Here is an 8,471-nt window from a genome sequence, read left to right on the forward strand (position 1 = left end):
CTTTGAAACAGGATTCCACTTGGATTTTTTAAGTAGTGTCAATTCAGTGGTTAACCTTAGCACCACAGGAACTGATTATTCAAAGATTTAAACTTAGTGCATTAGAGAATTATAAATTAATCTAAAAAAAGCTTGCTGCCTTCAGCCAGGACAGTAACTATAACGGCAATGGCAATACATATATTTCCACTAATTTTTGCAATTGAAAGTATTATAAGATTTATGACTGATTATAAATATATAAACATATGGTTGGCATCTTGCCAACACTTAGATCTTGCCACTTGGAAATCAATTTCTCAATGTGATGTTTACTTCAGATTGAAAAATTGTTCCTTTGTGATCAGATGAAAAACGTATGTAACCAATATAGTGTTTGCTGCCCCCAAGATATTTTATGTACAGATATATTGCACAAACCTCCTACAAATACACTTTCATTCAAAGAATCAAATATAAGGATGACAGCCTCAGGCATCATAGCAGGAAAATAGGGGAGAACATATGGGTACAAGGCAACGATTTGCGGTAAGTTCTAAACTCTTTGTATGTCCATATGCATTTAATTCTGTGTAAACATTGATTATAGAAGGAATATGCTAAAGGTAATATTGACCGATAAACCTGCTTGGAAGGCACACATCATGACCAATTCTGAGCCTAGGAACCATCTAATCTGTTTTAGAAGTAAAAATAATAAAAATCTGAGGGCACCCTGAGTGGCTCAGTCGGTTAAGCGTCCAACTCTTGCTTTCTGCTCAGGTCATGATCTCAGGGCTGTGTGATTGAACCCTTCATTTGGCTCCATATAGCCTGCTTAAGACTCTGTCTCTTCCCCTCCCTCCCCTGCACCTGTCTCTCCCCCTCTAAAAAAAAAACGATAGAGAGAAAAAAAGACTTTTTTTATATATGTCATAAAAGAATTTAAGAAAATAAATGAAGACTACTAAAAACAACACTGACATCTCTGGTTCTTCCTTGTGATTTTTAAGATCAGGATATAGAGAAGTGAGCCTGGAAAATGAAACAAAGACAAGAATTAGCAGGCTCAGGTGTTGGGCTCAATTTAGAAAGTGAATAGAAATTTTCTTTATTCCTTCAACCATCACAGCATTGATTTAAAAAAAAAAAAGGCTACATGTAACCAGTTATAGAATGTTACATTTTCTTCTTTTCTATAATCCTCAAACCTTAGAATTCCTGCAGCTCCCACCCCTGCCCCGTAACCCAACTGTTCACATTTTTCTTAGTCAACAGTTAGATGTTGTAGCAGACACAGAAACACTAAGCCAAGAAGGGAGTTCTCATGGATAAATGCTCCAGCATTGTATTCTTCAGAAGATAGTTTTGAAGGCACTCTGCACCCTTCTTCAAATATCCTGGAGGAATCCCAGTTATTCATATCATTGACCTCACAAATGAATCCTTTGGCTTTTCTTCCTTTCCTTCCTGTCTCACACTCCCTGCACTCTATTACTCCCGAGAATGTCTCCCAGGTAAGTTCCCTCCGCTCAAGTCCTTGTCTCAGGTTCTGCTTTGGAGAAAGCCAAACTAATATATACATCTCTTATTCATAATGAGATCTAATACAGTTAGGAACTGAATAGTTACTTTTTTGTTTTTCAAAATATTTTTCATTTCTCAGCAAAGAAGGTTCTGTGAACATAGCAGCCATTCAAGAAGACATTCATTTGGTTGATATAGTGAATTAACATTTGTTGTATAAAGTAGTCACTTGTTGATATCATTTTGTTGTTGTCATTAATGTTTTGTTTGATTCTCAAAGATGGCAGTCTGAAGAGAATTAAATCCCTTCACTGGAATTTAAATTTAGTTATACAATAGAAGTTTTTCAAAGTCGATCTGATAAATTGGGGTATTGCTATCCGTAGTAACATTTGCTTAGTTATTATTATGACAGAACCAAGAAAAGGCAGACAAGAAACTATTAGGGCACTGATTTCAAGGGAAAGGGTACTTGTGATGCTAATTATGGATCAATTAGGAGATTATTTCTTTACCTTGTGTGGATTTAAGATGACTAGTTTCCAAGGGGGGAAAAATACATTGGGACACGTGTTTATGTAAGGTGGCTTTAAGCCATTGTGTAGGTAAGGAAACTGTGTATCTCACACAGCAAAAGTATCAGAAAAGAACCAGGAACCAGGTGAACTTTTTGTTATCCTGGACTATGGAATGTGATATTTGTGGAAAAATGCTTACAGATAAACAATCCTTATTTTCCTTACTTCTTAAAAACCATGGACATTAGAAAAATTATTCCATTGATATTTCAAATGTAAATTGTAGCGGTTTCAAACACGAGGTTATAAAAACTGCTTTTGTCCACTATTGATGATGCAATGTGTTGTAAAACTCCAATCGACACTTTAACATTTATTCTTGCCCCCAGGTCAAATTTGATATATTGTCATTTCAAATTTGTCACAAAATTAATGTTTTTCATTATCAAATTTAATAGAATTTTTTTAGACGAATGTACTATTTATAAATGAGAAATGATTTTAACATTATCTGTTTCATATGATTCGTACAGATACAAACTATGATATGATCTTCATAAATAAGTTTTGAAAGCATTAAGAACAATTTTATAATCAATCGACCAAATAAAATCAATGAAATGCTGAAAAAGCTTAAGTACTGTAGTCATAATACAGTTTGAATCATCTGAAATTATTTCTTTTATAAGTCCAAATGGTTGATATCAGCAATTTCATATGGTTCATCTTATTGCCATTAAAGTAATATTTAATACTACACATAAAAATACTATTAAAGGGAGTCTTGAGTCTGGAAAATTTGCAAAATGCTCAAATAGACAAGTCTGTTCTTTGAAAAAGAAGAGGGATACAAATTCTGATGCTGCTGGAATAAACTTGTATCTTTAAATATTCAACAAAATATGCATAAGGTCTTAATTTATTAGCAGAGAACCCAAGACTTCACACTCTTAGATTGTGTAATTTTCAGATTTCATTCCCCATCACTTCCTACCCAAACGTCTTATAATAAATCCAAAGCATAGATATTAAGCTCTGGAATCTTCTAAATTCTCCTTGCTTAGAGTAATCTCCCTGTCCCTCCACCTACTGAACTCTTACTCATTCTTTAAAAGACATTTCATTTTTTTTAAAGATTTTATTTATTTATTTGACAGAGAGAGACAGCCAGAGAGAGAGGGAACACAAGCAGGGGGAGTGGGAGAGGAAGAAGCAGGCTCCCAGTGGAGGAGCCCAATGTGGGGCTCGATCCCAGAATGCTGGGATCACGCCCTGAGCCGAAGACAGACACTTAATGACTGCGCTACCCAGGCGCCCCTAAAAGACATTTCAGCTATCATTTCCTCTTTCTAATGTACCCTAGATGATGTAATTACCTTCTCTTCAGTGGTTCAACAACACTTTGTATTTAAATTCTTAGCCTTAATCACATATCATTGTTACCTTTGGGTTTTCTGCCTGACTTGCTCCCTAGGTTGTATTTCCTCTAGACCAGTAGTACTGTGTGTTCTTCCTCTTGACTTTTGCTTCAAGCCGTGTAAATAAAGACACAACTATTTCTCAAGAAAACTGAATCTCTTCTCTTCATCCCCCTTTGTCAGCAGAGTCAAAGATGAATTTAAAAGTCCAGGTGTCAAGCAGAGAAGTAGCTTATTGAGAATATGGGGAAACATGAGAAGGAAAACCATGGATAACCAATGAAGGCAGTCAATGAATTTGCTTTAAAATTGTGAAGCTTCAGGCCTCATGTGTTGTATAGTTATACTTAATCTGTGTACCAAGGCAGGTCAGTGAGTCAACAGTTTGCTAAGCGCCTTCTCAGTAAAAGTTGTTCAGGTGCGGTTAATGATCTGTGCATTTTGAATTCTCATGAGTCTGAGATTAAATCGATCATTCTCAAATAATTGGCCAATATTTGTGAAATGATTTGCACAAATGGATGAAGAAAATTCAATAAAGAGAAAAAGAAAAGAACTGTGGTTTATAACATCGACTATATGCAAGCATTAGGCTAGGGTGGTTCCATAGATTCGCGGGTTTGGTGCTGTGAGAACTGAGACCACAGATGCTGAATGGTTGGAGCCAGAATATAAACAGAGGACTCTCACTCTGAAGGATTTGCTCTTTCTCCCACATACCCTGCCTTGTAATTCCCACCTGTTAGACTTCGATAACATACTGTGACATAATAGAAAATATATATTGGTCTCTGTCCCCAGTTCTTGGCACAGAGTTCCTGAAGCCCTTGTAATTCCCTAAACGATAAGAGCATTAGGAACATTTTGGTTCTAGTATTTGGTCTTTGACCCTAGTTTCTGATACAACTCCTGAAATCTTTACAGTTTCCTGGGTGAGACAAGAGTTTTTTGTTCTATCGGGGCCAATCCGGGTGAGCTTCTCAGTGGTTCCTGAATGAAGGATGGTCGCCAGAAAGAACAAGGTATGATTAGAAGCCTGGAATTTTTTTACCCCACCCCCCATTCTCTTGAGAAGGGAAAAGGGCTGAAAATGGAGTTAATGATCGATCATGCCTGTGTGATAAAGTCTCCATAAAAATTCTAGTAGTATGAGGTTAAGAGAGGTTCCAGGTTGGTGACGTNGATTTATTTATTTATTTTAAAGAGAGAGAGAGTGAGCTTGGGGAGAGGCAGAGGGAAAGGGAGAGAATCCTCAAGCAGACTCCCCTCTGAGTGTGGAGCCTGACACAGGGCTTGATCCCACGACCCTGAGTTCATGACCTGAGCCCAAACCAAGAGTTGGCCACAGTGTGACTGTTTACCCTTATTTTGCTGTAGGTCTGAGTTCTGCTTGCCTACAATGACAGGGGCATGTGACACTTAATTCTGCCAGTACTTTTGTGTATTCATACAATTGTGAAATATCTGTTCCAACAGAACATGGNGGAGCCAAACTGGACAGAAGTTGTGGGTAACCTGGGGACCTACCACTTGTGATTGGCACCTGAAGTGGGGTCAAGGCAGTTTTGTGGGACTGAGCCCCTAACCTAATGGGTCTGACTCTATCTCCAGGTAGATAGTGTTGAATTGAGTCACATTGTAGGAGATCCAGCTGGTGTCCAGCTTTCTTTTTCCTTCCTTTTAAATGCTGTTTCTTCTTGTCTCTCTCATGCTTTTAGTTGGGAGCTCAGGGTGGCCTCTGNGTGAAGACAGACTTCTCATTAGCCCTGACCTATTGCTCCTGAATATTCTTGCCATAAGCATGGGCAAGAGTGTCAGCTAAAATTCTGAAACTAAATAATGCAAAACTATTCTGTTTAATGGGAGTGAATAACTGATTTTCAATATATAAAACCTCAACCTTTGATATGCTATTTTCAGAAGAATTTAAAAGATAAAAGAATAGCAAAGATGTCATTTGTTGAAGTTTTTTTCAAATGACCCATTCCACTTCAGACATTGGAGGTAAATTATCGTGTGAATCTGCTTTTAAAAACAATTGTTCTTCCCTGCTCCCACCAAACAAATGAACAACAAGTGAAAACAAAAGTTGGTAGTTGGTAAAATATAGTTATGTATTTGCTTGTATCCCTCTTGTTCCAAAGAAAAAAACAAAACAAAACTCTAAGGCAATTTATAATATACATTCAAGGAACATGAAAAAAAGAGGAAAAAAAAAAACGTAGCTAAGACTAGGCAGATAAAGAGAACAGATCAAAAGGAAAACAAAGGTAAGAAGATATGATTAAGCCAGAAGTGAGATTATTATAATGCAAGCTGTAAGAATTTAGAGGTTTTCAGAGATGGGCCAAAATTTGGCTTCAAGTTTTCTAGCAGCCAATAAGAAGGAAGTTATGTAAGTCTTTGACTTAACAGTCTTATTAAAATAAAGATAAATCAATTATTCAGGGAATCCAGAAACAGTCCTAGTAATGAGACAAAGAGAAATTTCTTTTGTTCTATTATAAGGAGATTACCTACACTATGAATGAAAGTGTTGGATGGGTGTCACTAATCTCAATCAATAGATAGTCTATTGAGGATTGTGATGTAACTGAATTGCCTAAGAAGGTTTATTAGTACACTGCAGTTTTAACTCATCAACTTCTCTCATAGATTTCATAGGAATAATAGAAATAAAGTTTTCTGTCATCAAACGCTGTTGTGCATAAGCAGGTGCATGTCCTGCAATTCTTAAAACCTTTAAAATTGCCAAAATACATGATAAAAAAAAATTGAGGTGATTCCACTTTAAAAATCCCCAGAAATTTATCAAAGATCTAGTATTCTATAGAACAAAGTTTGGAAAATCCTGTACTGAAAAATCCTAAATATTTTGTTCTTCTCATCGAAATCTTGACATGTCAACTAGTGAACTTACCTTGTTCTGTATCAAAAGTGGTAAAATAAACGAAATACCAGGAGAAGCCCTGGGATTTTACTAGTGATTGGTGACTGGTGTGGTAAATTCTTTTTTTTTTTTTTAAGATTTTATTTATTTATTCGACAGAGATAGAGACAGCCAGCGAGAGAGGGAACACAAGCAGGGGGAGTGGGAGAGGAAAAGGCAGGCTCCCAGCGGAGGAGCCCGATGTGGGGCTCAATCCCACAACACCGGGATCACGCCCTGAGCCGAAGGCAGACACTTAACGGCTTAACCGCTGTGCCACCCAGGAGCCCCTGGTGTCGTAAGTTCTATCTAGGAGGCAGGAGTAAAAAGTGGAGCTGGTGTTTTCACTGGAGAAGTAGGAGTCTCTCATGATAGCGGGAGAGGGAAATTGAGTTCATTGTGTGCAGTGTCCTTTGCTACAGCACATAATAAACACAACTTTTTAAGATGCTTCCTTGGGGTGCAAAATAAAATGGATAATCTCCCAAGGCTTTCTTTAATTCTTGAAGATCCAGTTAAAATCCTTCCTTTATTGTGATGTCTTCTCATAGCACCATCTACCCATAGTGAAATGGAATTCCTATGATTTCAGAAAGTCTATTATTCATAAAGCTCATCTGACAAATGTGTGCTTTGTCTCTGCACCTGAGGAGCAGGCGTTATGGGGCACCTAGGCGGCTCAGTTGGTTGATCCTCTGACTTGAGCTCAGGTCATGATCTCCGGATCCCGGAATGGAGCCCCACCCCCCCACCCCTGCATGCTCAAGGGAGAGTCTACTTGTCCCTCTGCCTCTGCTCCTCCTGCCCTCACCCCCAACCCCCATGCATTCTCTCTCAAATGAATAAATAAAACCTAAAAAAAAAATAATAAAAGAACAGGCTTTATATCTTCCAGAGAGCACAATAACTTTTCTTACTCGTGGCAGACACTATGAAGTTTTGTGCTTTTGATTTAATGATATTACATGATTGATTTGATTACAGAGGTTTTTTTAATGATACTAAAAGACAAATAAAAATCTATAGACTGAAAATGACTTTGAGGACTGAAATAGGTGTGATATGTCTCTATGTAAAAATTAGGAATATGCTTATAATTATAATTATTGTCAATCTTTTAAGAACAACAACAAAAAACTTGTACAAGTCATTCCTAATTGACAATATGGGCTAATCCATAACAATAATTGCTAACACGTATTGAGTTTACCACATAGCAGACACATTGTGTCATTTAATTCTTGTGACAACTTTATGAGATGTCACTGTACTGATTATACAGACCCTGAAAAGTTACCTTAGAGAATTTGAGTGACCTCTCATGGTTACACAGTCAGAAAATGGTAGAGTCTGCATTCAAATATCAAGCCTGGTTTCAAATACCGATTCAGTCCACTCAGGCTGCTATAACAAAAATACTATAAACGGGGAACGTATAAACAATAAACATTTATTTCTCGTAAGTCTGGAGCCTAAGAATTCTGAGAGCATTGAGTTGGCAGATAGTGTCTGGTGAGAGCCCGCTTCCTCATTGATCCTCACATGGCAGAAGGGATGTGGGAGCTTTGTTGGATCTCCTTAATAGAGCACTAATCCCATTCTGGAAGCTCTGCCCTTTGACCTGATTGCCTCCTAAAGGCCCAAGTCCTAATATCATCACTTTGGAGGTTAGGATTTCAACATATGAATTTGGGGGAGACACAATCAATTCCAGACACTGTGGTTCTTTCTATTGTTATGTTGCCTTCCAATAATAAAGTAACTTTGTCACCTAAATGACTTTGTTATCTTGATAATTATCCAAGTTCATTGGCAAAGTATAACCAGCCTAATGAACTATAATAATAACAAATAGGAGAATCACAAAATATAAGAGGAAGGAATTCTCAAAAACAAACGGAAAAGTAACGGCAACTCTAAACTTATTTTTTTAAGTAAATTATGGTTCCGACTTGAAAGAATTGCGGCTTATTTCAAGCAAAAGTGTTCAGTCACCACAATCTAAAAAGGCTATCATAAAAGAGCCATGGATTCTGAAAACCACAGCTGCTGCTACCAACCAAGGGGCAGATGTTATTATTTTTTAAATATTTATTTGTT

General features: G+C 37.2%; 1 protein-coding gene across 1 annotated transcript in view; it reads left to right on the forward strand.

Moving 5' to 3' along the window:
- Positions 1–4,385: 4,385 nt before the first annotated feature.
- Positions 4,386–8,471, forward strand: part of ASIC5 (acid sensing ion channel subunit family member 5) — a 45,622-nt gene continuing 41,536 nt past the window's right edge. The window contains exon 1 of the mRNA XM_034660165.1: positions 4,386–4,464. The gene's annotated coding sequence lies outside the window, so the exon portion shown is untranslated. The remainder of the gene's footprint in view (positions 4,465–8,471) is intronic.

Source organism: Ailuropoda melanoleuca, chromosome 5 (genome assembly GCF_002007445.2).
Source record: "Ailuropoda melanoleuca isolate Jingjing chromosome 5, ASM200744v2, whole genome shotgun sequence".
NCBI lineage: Eukaryota > Metazoa > Chordata > Mammalia > Carnivora > Ursidae > Ailuropoda > Ailuropoda melanoleuca.